The sequence below is a fragment of the Saimiri boliviensis genome, chromosome X, assembly GCF_048565385.1.
Source record: "Saimiri boliviensis isolate mSaiBol1 chromosome X, mSaiBol1.pri, whole genome shotgun sequence".
NCBI lineage: Eukaryota > Metazoa > Chordata > Mammalia > Primates > Cebidae > Saimiri > Saimiri boliviensis.
This window is the reverse complement of record NC_133470.1, coordinates 46,671,426-46,682,467: the sequence shown is the minus strand read 5'-3', so window position 1 is coordinate 46,682,467 and position 11,042 is coordinate 46,671,426.

The following is an 11,042-nucleotide window of genomic DNA, read 5'->3' as shown; positions in this document are numbered from 1 at the left end:
GTTTCAGCTTCTTGGTTTAGGCTTGGGAGGAGGCAAGTGTCCAGGAATTTATCCATTTCTTCCAGGTTTACTGGTTTATGTGCATAGAGTTGTTTGTAGTATTCTCTGAAAGTAGTTTGTGATCCCTTGGAGGAGGAGAGGCGTTCTGATTTTGGGTGTTTTCATCCTTTTTGTGCTGGTTTCTTCCCATCTTTGTGGATTTATTTACCTGTGGTCTTTGTGGTTGGTTACTTTCAGATGGAGTCTCTTTTTTTGCTTGTTTTGTGGGGGTGGTACCTGCCGAGCCAGATCACTCCCTGTCTCAGCCCCCTCCCTTTCAGTTGAATGGGAGCTCTGTCTCCTAGGCGTTCCAGGCGCCAGTCGAAATGGCCACCCAGACTTCTGTGTTTCTGTGCACCAACCAGGCTGAAACGCCACTCTGAAAGCTTGTATTGCTTTTTGGCCCAGGAATCTTCTGGTCTGTGGGCAGTGAAAACTTGTTTGGAAATGCGGTGAGCACTCACCCTCTGTGCTGTTCTCGCTGAGAACTGCACTCTGGAGCTGTTCCTATTTGGCCATCTTGGATCCTCGACATACAAATTTTAAGATGAGATTTTCCATTGCTGCAAAAGGGTAAATAGAGATTTTGATAGGATTGCCTTGTATCTGTAGATCACTTTGGGGATTATTGCCATCTTAACAATATTAAACCTTCAAACCATTAACACAGGATTACTTTCCATTTTTGTATGTGTTTAATTTTTCACCAGTTTGTAGTTTTCTATGTACAAGCCTTGTACATTTTAAAAACCTCTTCTTAAGTATTTTTTGTCTTGCCATTTCAAGTGCAATTAGTTTCTTAATTTCCTATTTGTATTGTTCATTACTAGAGTATGGAAATACTGATAATAGTGTGATTTGTTAGACTGCAACTTTGCTGTATTTTTATTAGTGCTAATCATATTTTGAGGATTCATCACAATTTTCTATGTATAAGATCATGCCATCTGTGAATAGAGATAGTTTAAACTTTTTCTATACAATTTGGATGCCTTTTATTTCTGTGTGTTGCCTAATTGCCCTGGCTAGAACTTCCATTATGACATTGAATAGAAGTGGCAAATGCAGGCATGCTTGTCTTATCTCTAATATTAAAGGAAAAGCATTCATACTTTCACTAATGAGTCTGATGTTAACTGTGGGTTTTTCATAAATGCTTTGTGTTGAGGAAATTGCCCTCCTCGATTTTTGAGTTTTTTGCTTTTTACCATGAAACGGTGCAGGATTTTGTCAAATACATTTTTTTCCATCAATTGAAATAATGTGCTTTCCCCCATTATTCTATTAATGTGGTTACATTGATTTTTGTATGTTGATCCACCCTCGCATTTGTGGGTTGCATCCCACTTGGTCATAGTAGTACTCCTTTAAATATGCTGCTGGATTTGGTTTGCTAGTATTTTGTTGATGAGTTTTTCATCTGTATTCATTTGGGATATTGACTTGCACTTTTTTTTTCTTATAATGTCTTTGTCTGGTTCTGGTTCAGGTAAATGCTGGCCTCACATAATGAACTAAAAACTGTTTTTTCCTCTATATTTTGGAAGAGTTAAGAGAAGGATTGGTTTGGTGTTAATTGTTCTTGAAATGTTTGGTAGAAGTCACCAGTGAAGCCATTTGTTTCTGGGCTTTTACTTCTTGATTGGTGATTCAATTTGTTCACTTGATATAGGTGTGTTCAGATTTTCTATTTCTTGAGTCAGTTTTGGTAGTTGGTTTCTAGGAATGTGTTCATTTAATCTGCATTGTCACATCAGCATACATTTCTTTATAGTATTCTCTTATAATCCTTTTAATTCCTGTTGTGTCAGTTGTAATACCCCACTTGCATTTCTGAATCTAGTTCTTTGTATCTTCTATTAGTCAGTTTAGCTATTATTAGTTGTAAATTTTGTTAACTTTTTTTTCAAAGAACCAACTTTTGGATTCATTGACTTCCTGTATTTTTGTGTTAAGTATTTCAACCCTCTCTTCTTCTATTGTTAGCTGTAGCCTCAGTTTGCATTTTTTTCTCCTAGCTCCTCAAAATTTAAAGTTAGCTTACTGCTTTGAGATACTTCTTTTTTTTGAATGAGGGTGTTGACAGCTAGACATTTTCTATTGAGAACTGCTGTAGTGAATTCTTATAATTTTAAGTCATCTGGGCATCTGTTTTAAATATAAATTTAACCTCCTTTTACCAGAATCAGGGCTCAGTCACTCTTTACACAGTTTCCAGTTTTATACATGCCCTGCCCTGTTTCTTAATGTAGTTGATCCAGATATGTGTCTCAGACAATTTCCTGCTGGTGACCACTTCTCTATAAAATAGCTAGATATAATCAATTCCACCAAGATGGCCAAATAGGAACAGCTCCAGAGCACAACTCCCAGCAAGAGAGGCACAGAAGGCGAGTGACCTCTGCATTTCCAACAAAGGTACCAGGTTCATTTCAATGGGACTGGTTAGACAGTGGGCGTAACCCAAGGAGGGCAAACTGTGGCAGAGCTGGGCATTGCCTCACCCAGGAAGTACAATTGATTGGAAAATCGGGGACTTCCTCCCGCCCCTGGCACTCTGGTTCAGATACTGCACTTTTCCTATGCCCTCTGCAACCCACAGATCAGGAGATCCCCACTGGGCTGAAAAGTGCCGCAAGTTACCAACACAGATCTAAGCAGCAGCTCTGGCAGATGCCATGCATCAGGACAAATCTGGGCGAACGTTTTGACTAGTACCTAGAGTGCCTGTGGGATGGAGCCACCCACTCCCTAGAAAGAGGGGGAGCCAAAAGCAGGGAGACAGGTGATATGGCTGGGGGGGTCCACCCCCAGAAAGACCAGCAAACTGAAGCCCTCTCACTTGAGATTGTGCAGCCAGCATATCAGTTTGAGCTTGACTGGAGACGATTGAGCTTGGTCGGGGGAAGGGTGTCTGCCATTGCTGAGGCGGATCTAAACCTACCTGTGTAAACAAAAGCCAGAGGAATCTTACACAGCAGCTGGGCTGAGTCCGTGTTAGCCCAGCAGTGCCTCTGTAGGCAGACGAGGGATAGACTGCCTTGTCAAGAGGCTCTCTGACCCCTGTCAGAGAGCCAAAAAGATGCCTCATACAGGATAGTTCTGGCTGTCACCTAGTGGGTACCCTTCCGGGATGAAGCTACCAGAAGAAAGATCAGGCAGCAATACTTGCTGATCTTCAACCCCCATGGACGATTCCCAGGCAAGAAAGGTTGAGAGTGGAACTCCAGCAGTTCTACAGTAGAGAGACCCGACTGTTAGAGGGAAAACTAAAAATACTAAAAGAAATAGCTTCAACATCAACAGAAAGAATGTCTACTCAGAGACCCCATCTGAAATCACCACCTTCAAAGATCAAAGGTAGATAAATCCATGAAGATGAGAAAAACCAGTGCAAAAAGATCCAGAACACCTCTCCTCTTCCAAGGGATCACAACTCCTCACCAGCAAGGGAACAAAACAGGATGGAGAATGAGTTTGACAAATTGACAGAAGCAGGCTTCAGAAAGTGGGTAATAACAAACTTCTCTGAGCTAAAGGAGCATGTTCTAACCCAAGGCAAAGAAACTAAAAAACTTGAAAAAAGGTTAGATTCCCTGTTTAATAAATGGTATTGGGAGAACTGGCTAGCCATGTAGCTGAAACTGGACCCCTTCCTGACACCTTACACTAGAATTAACTCCAGATGGGTTAAAGATTTAAACATAAAACCTAACACCATAAAAACCATAGAAGAAAATATAGGCAATACCATTCAGGACATAGGCATAGACAAGGACTTCATGACTAAAACACCAAAAGCAATGGCAACAAAAGCCAAAATAGACAAATGGAATCTAATTAAACTTAAGAGTTTCTGTACAGCAAAAGAAACAATCATTAGGGTGAACCAGCAACCAAAAGAATGAGAAAACATTTCTGCAATCTACCCATGTAACAAAGGGCTAATATCCAGAATCTATAAAGAACTAAAGCAGATTTACAATTCAAAAACTAACTCAGAACCGCACAGCTTCATGGAAACTGAACAACTTGCTCTTGAATGTTGACTGGATAAACAATGAAATGAAGGCAGAAATAAAGATGTTCTTCGAAACCAACAAGAATGAAGACACAACATACCAGAATCTCTGGGACACATTTAAAGTAGTCTCTAGAGGAAAATATATAGCAATAAGTGCCCACATGAGAAGCAAGGAAAGATCTAAAATTGACACCCTATCAACAAAATTGAAAGAGCTAGAGGAGCAAGATCAAAAAAACTCAAAACTTAGCAGAAGACAAGAAAAAACTAAGATCAGAGCAGAACTAAAGGAGATAGAGACACAAAAAAACCCTTCAAAAAATCAATGAATCCAGGAGCTGGTTTTTCAAAAAGATCAACAAAATAGATAGACCGCTAGCCAGATTAATAAAAGAGAAAAGAGAGAATAACCAAATCGATGCAATAAAAAACGATAAAGGGGGTATCACCACATATTCCACAGAAATTCAAATCATGATCAGAGATTATTACAAACAACTCTATGCACATAAACTAGTATACCTGGAAGAAGTGGATAAATTCCTGGACACTTGCCTCCTCCCAAGCCTAAACCAGGAAGAAGCCGAAACCGTGAGCAGACCCACAACAAGGGCTGAAGTTGACGCAGCAATTAAGAGCCTACAAACCAAAAAAAGCCCAGGTCCAGATGGGTTCACGGCTGAATTCTACCAGATGTACGAAGAGGAGCTGGTACCATTCCTTCTGAAACTATTCCAAACAATCCAAATAGAGGGAATCCTTCCCAAATCATTTTATGAGACCAACATCATCCTGATACCAAAACCCGGCAGAGACTCAACAAAAAAAGAAAACTTCAGGCCAATATCCATGAAGAACATAGATGCAAAAATCTTCAATAAGATACTGGCAAACTGATTGCAACAGCACATCAAAAAGCTTATCCACCGTAATCAAGTAGGCTTCATCCCAGGGATGCAAGGTTGGTTCAACATATACAAGTCTATAAACGTAATTCACCACATAAACATAACCAAAGACAAAAACCACATGATTATCTCAATAGATGCAGAGAAGGCCTTTGACAAAATTCAACAGCACTTTATGCTAAAAACCCTCAATAAACTAGGTATTGATGGAATGTATCTCAAAATAATAAAAGCTATTTACAACAAACCCACAGCCAATATCATACTGAAAGGGCAAAAAATGGAAGCATTCCCTTTGAAATCTGGCACTAGACAAGGATGCCCTCTCTTACCACTCCTATTCAACATAGTACTGGAAGTTCTAGCCAGAGCAATCAGGCAAGAAAAAGAAATAAAGGGTATTCAAATAGGAAAAAAGGAAGTCAAATTATCTCTATTTGCAGACAACATGATTGTATATCTAGAAGACCCCATCGTCTCAGCCAAAATCTCCTGAAACTGATAAGCAACTTCAGCAAAGTCTCAAATGCTCATCATCAGTGGCCATTAGAGAAATGCAAATCAAAACCGCATTGAGATACCATGTCATGCCAGCTAGAATGGTGATCATTAAAAAATCTGGAGACAACAGATGTTGGAGAGGATGTGGAGAAAAAGGAACCCTTTTACACTGTTGGTGGGAGTGTAAATTGCTTCAACCATTGTGGAAGACAGTGTGGTTATTCCTCAAGGATCTAGAAATAGAAATTCCATTTGACCCAGCAATCCCATTACTGGGTATATACCCAAAGAATTATAAGTCATTCTATTATAAAGACACATGCACATGTATGTTCATTGTGGCACTGTTTACAATAGCAAAAACTTGGAACCAACCCAAATGCCCATCGATGATAGACTGAACAGGGAAAATGTAGCACATATACACCATGGAATACTATGCAGCCATAAAAAGGACGAGTTCATGTCCTTTGTAGGGACATGGATGAATCTGGAAACCATCATTCTCAGCAAACTGACACAAGAACAGAAAACCAAACACCACATGTTCTCACTCATAGATGGGTGTTGAACAATGAGAACATGTGGACACAGAGAAAGGAATGTCACACACTGGGGTCTATTGGGGTATGGGGGCTTAGGGGAGGGACAGCAGGGAGTGGGGAGGTTGGGGAGGGATAACAATGGGAGAAATGCCTGAAGTAGGTAACAGGGGGGATGGAGACAGCAAACCACCACGGCATGTGTGTACCTATGCAACAATCCAGCAGGATCTGCACATCTACCCCAGAACTTAAAGTACAAAAAAAAAAAAAAAAAAAGATAGCTAGCCTACTTGACTGGCTTTACTGACCCCCACACCCTGCATGCACTGTGCAGATATGCCACAGTGATCACCTCTCAGACATAGCGTGACCTCTTGGAATTCATGCCTTTAAACCCACCAATTAAAACTTCCAGAGGAAAACTTGTTTGGATAATGTCCTGGACCAATAAAGGTACTGGCCCACCACTCATGCTATCTCTGTTAAAATCTTTATTTTCATCTTGTGTGTCCACTAATAATGGAAGAGATTCTTCCCATCTTAAAGATCCTAAATGAAAACATCTGCTTTCGCAGCATCCCATGAGTTTTGGTATGTTGCCTTTTCAATTTCATCTGTCCTTAATTCTCCAATTCCTCTTGTGATTACTTCTTTGACTAATTAGTTGTTCAGATACATGTTAATTTTAACATATTTGTGAATTTTCCATTTTTCTTTTGTTAATGATTTCTATTTTTATTTCATTGTGGTCAGAAAATTATACTTTGCATCATTTCAATAATTTTAAATTTATTGAAACTAATACTGTGTTCTAAAATGTTATCTATGCTGAAGAATATTTCATGTGCACTTAAGTATTCATCTGTTGTTTGGTAGAGTGTTCTGAATATGTCGGTTAGGTCTAGTTGGTATATAGTGTTATTCAAAATCTCTATTCCTTATTGACTTTTTTCTAGTTGCTCTATTTTTTTTTTTTTTTTTTTTTTTTTTGAGACGTAGTTTCACTCTTGTTACTCAGGCTGAAGTGCAATGGCGTGATCTTGGCTCACTGCAACCTCCATCTCCTGGCTTCAAGCAATTCTCCTGCCTCAGCCTCCCGAGAAGCTGGGACTACAGGCGTGCGCCACCATGCCCAGCTAACTTTTGTATTTTTAGTAGAGACGAGGTTTCACCATGTTGACCAGGTAATTGCTCTATTCTTAATTGAAAGTGTGGTACTGACGTCTCCCACTATTATTGCAGAACCATCTATTCTTCCACAAATATATAAATTTCACATCTTCTTTATGAATTGATCTTTTTAACAATATATAATGTCATTTTATGTCTTTTTAACAATTTTTACTTAAAATCTATTTTATCTAATACAATATTATAGCCATCCCAGCCCTCTTTTGGTTACTATTTGCATGGAAGAGCTATTTCAATCTTTTTAGTTTAACCTATTTTTTCCTTTATATTTAAAGTACATCTCTTATAGACAATACACAGTTGGATCATGCTTCATTTATCCATTCTGTCAATCTATGCCTTTAATTGAGGTGAATAATGCATTTACATTTAAAGTCCTTACTTATACATACTTATTCCTATTATTTTCCTATTTGTTTTCTGCATATCTTATACTTTCTGCCCTTCATTTTCTCCACTACTACCTACTGTCTTTTGTGTTTGATTTTTTTTAGAGAGTGCCGTTTTCTTCTCATTTCCTTTTCTGTACATTCTAAAGTTATTTTCTTAGATACCCTGGGGATTACAGTTAACATCTTAAGTGTATAAAAATTTAGTTTAAATTAATACCAACTTGGCTTTGCTATTACACAAAATCTGCTTCTAGAGCACTCCATTTATACCCCTTTAAGTTGTTACTGTCACAAATTACATCTTTATATATCGCATTCTTATCAACATATATTTATAGTTATTGTTTTATACATTTACTTTTGTAATAAGATAGAAAAAAGAGGAGTTACAAACTAACAGTATAGGCTGAGCATGGTGGCTTATGCCTGCAATACCAGCATTTTGGGAGGCCAAGGCAGATGGATTATTTGAGGTCAGGAGTTTAAGACCAGTCTGGCCAACATGGTGAAACTCTGTCTCTACTAAAAATATAAAAATTAGCCTGGTGGTAGTGGTGCATGCTTGTAATCCCATCTACTCAGGAGGCTGAGGCAGGAGAATCGCTTGAGCTTGGTAGGTGGAGATTGTGGTGAGTAGAGATCACACCACTGCACTCCATTATGGGTGGCAGAGTAAGACTCTGCCTCAAAAAAACAAAAACAAAATTTAAAAACCACTAACAATATAATAATACTGACTTTTATATCTACCTATTAAACATAGTTAAGTTGCTACGACAAATTACCAGACACTGTGTGGTCATAACAAATTACCATAAATCAGGTGGCTTAAAACAATAGAAATTTATTCTTTGTTCATTTTCTTCAATGTTTTGGATGCTAGAAGTATGAAATCTAGGTGTCATTCATGTTGGTTTCTTCTGAGGACTCTGAGAATCTGTCTTATGTCTCTCTTCTAGCTTCTGGTGACAGCTTATAATCCTTGATGTTACTTGTCTTGTAGATACATTACTCCATTTTCTGTCTTTGGCTGCCCATAGCACTCTCCCTGTGTGCTCACACATTATTTTCTTATAAGAACACCACTCACTGCATTAAAAGTCCACCCTTCACTAGTAGAATCTTTTCTTAACTAATCACATCTGCAATGATGTTACTTCCAAATAAGGTCACATTCTAATATACTAGGAGTTAGGACTGCAGTATAACCTTTGAGAGGACACCAGCAACCCAAAATATGTATGTAGCTACCATTACAGGTTTTCTTTATTTCTTCTTATGGTTTAAAGTTACTGTCAAATGTCTTTTCCATTCAGCCTAACAGACTCTCATTACAATTTCTTGTAGGGCAAATGGTAAACTTTTATAAAAATCTTGCAATGTCCTAATTTCTCCCTCATTTTTGAATGATATTTTTTGTTAGATGTAGAATTTTCGGTTGACAGACTTATCTTTTAACACTTTCATATATCATCCCACTGCTTTCTGACCTCCATGGTTCCTGAAGAAAAATTGACCATTAATCTTATGGTCAAAGATTGACCTTGTATGCAAGGAGTCATTGCTCTCTTCACGCTTCCAAGATTCTTTGCTATTGGTTTCAACATTTTCACTATAATGTATCTTAGTAAGGTCTCTTTAAATTTGTTGTACTTGAAGTTTGTAGAGCTTCTTGAATGTGTAGATTCATGTCCTTTATCAAATTTGAAAAATTTTTGGCAATTATGTCTTCAAACATCCATATGTTGGTATGCTTTATATTATTCTGTAGTTCCCTTTAGAACTATTTGCTTTTCTTCATTTTTTATCTGCTTCTCAGACTGGATAATTCCAAATGACTCATCTTCATATTTGCTGATTCATTTGATTATTCAAATCTTGTGCTAAATCCCTGTAGTAAATTTTTAATTTCAGTTATACTTTTTTGTTCCAGAATTTCTATTTTGTTTCTTTGTATAATCTCTATGCCTTTACTAAAAAGTCTCTAATTGATGAGACATTGTTCTCTTGATTTCCTTCAGTTCTTTGCCAATGGTTTCCTTTATTTAACTCAATGAACTTAATTAAGACAGTTGGTTTAAAGTGTAAATCTAGTAAATTCAATGTATGGGTTTCCCCATGGATCGCTTCTGTTTTTTTTTTTTTTTTAATGGTGAATGGGTTATCTCCCTTTGCTTTCTTGCATACCTCATAATTTTTCATCAAAAATGGATATTTTGTACATTATTACATGGAAACCCGATTCTTCTTCACTTACCAGGGTTAGTTTTGCTGCTTTTTGTGGGTTCTAGTTGTTCGTTTGATGTGTTTTCTAAACTATTGTAGTTTTTGTCCTGTGTGATTTCCTAAATTCTCTGTTCTGTTAGCTTGGTGATCAGCTAGTAACTTGATAGAGATTTCTTTAACTCCTGAAACAAAAAAACCAAATTTCTAGTCTCAAAGCTAGATAGTGTGTATGTGCATGTGTGTGTGTGTGTGCGTGTACGTGTGCGTGTGTGTGTGTATGCATGTTGGGGTATGCTTTCAACATTCTCCCAGGCAGTTTGCAACTGTTCTCTCACCTTCACTTCCTGCTTGTGTAGAACTTGAAGAGATAGCTCAAAGCTTGGTGCCTTCTTGTTTTCTTCTGAGCAGTCTGCCATGGGCATATATATGACCTCCTAAATTCTAAGAAATACGTGGAAGCTTCTCAAAGCCTTTATTCTCCAAGACATCTTCCTTCCTAGATTGTTCTTACAGGATTTTTAATATGTTTATTATTTGCCTTTCATTGATATATTTTGCCCCAGGTCACAGCAGCCAGTTCATTTACTTTTAAATGCTTTAAACAAATTCTTCTTTTATAGTTGCTTTTCTTCACTGAGAGAATTCCTGGTTAGGTCCCATAAAGATAAGGTCTTTGTGTTGCTCCTTCAGAGAATCACCCAACAGGTCAAAATGGAAAACCATGGTTCTTTAGAACAAGTTCATACTGCTTCCTCTGGCACCAGAAACCCACAACAGGAATGTGGGCTGACATTTTACAGACTGCCACTGAGCCAGGGAAAGGGGGATCAGGTGAGGGTAAGTGAAAATGCCACAAAGCTCTCCTACCAGGTTTTCAGTCACCTTTTCCTTAAAAGACAAAGATTGTCAGATTAGATTACTTTAAGTGACTGAACTATACATTATATACAAGAAATTCATTTCAATTTTAGATAGGTTAAGTATAAAAGGATGGGAAAAGATACACGAGGAAAATAAAAATCAAGAAACCTGGAGTGACTTTATTAATATCTGACAAAGTAGATTGCAAAAAAATACTATTTGATAAGAGAAACATTATGCAATAATAAAATAGTTTTTTCATTAAGAAGGCATAGTATATTAAATGTGCATGCCATTAATCACAGAATTTCAAAGAAAGCAAGAACAGAACTAAAAGGAGAAACAGACAAATCAA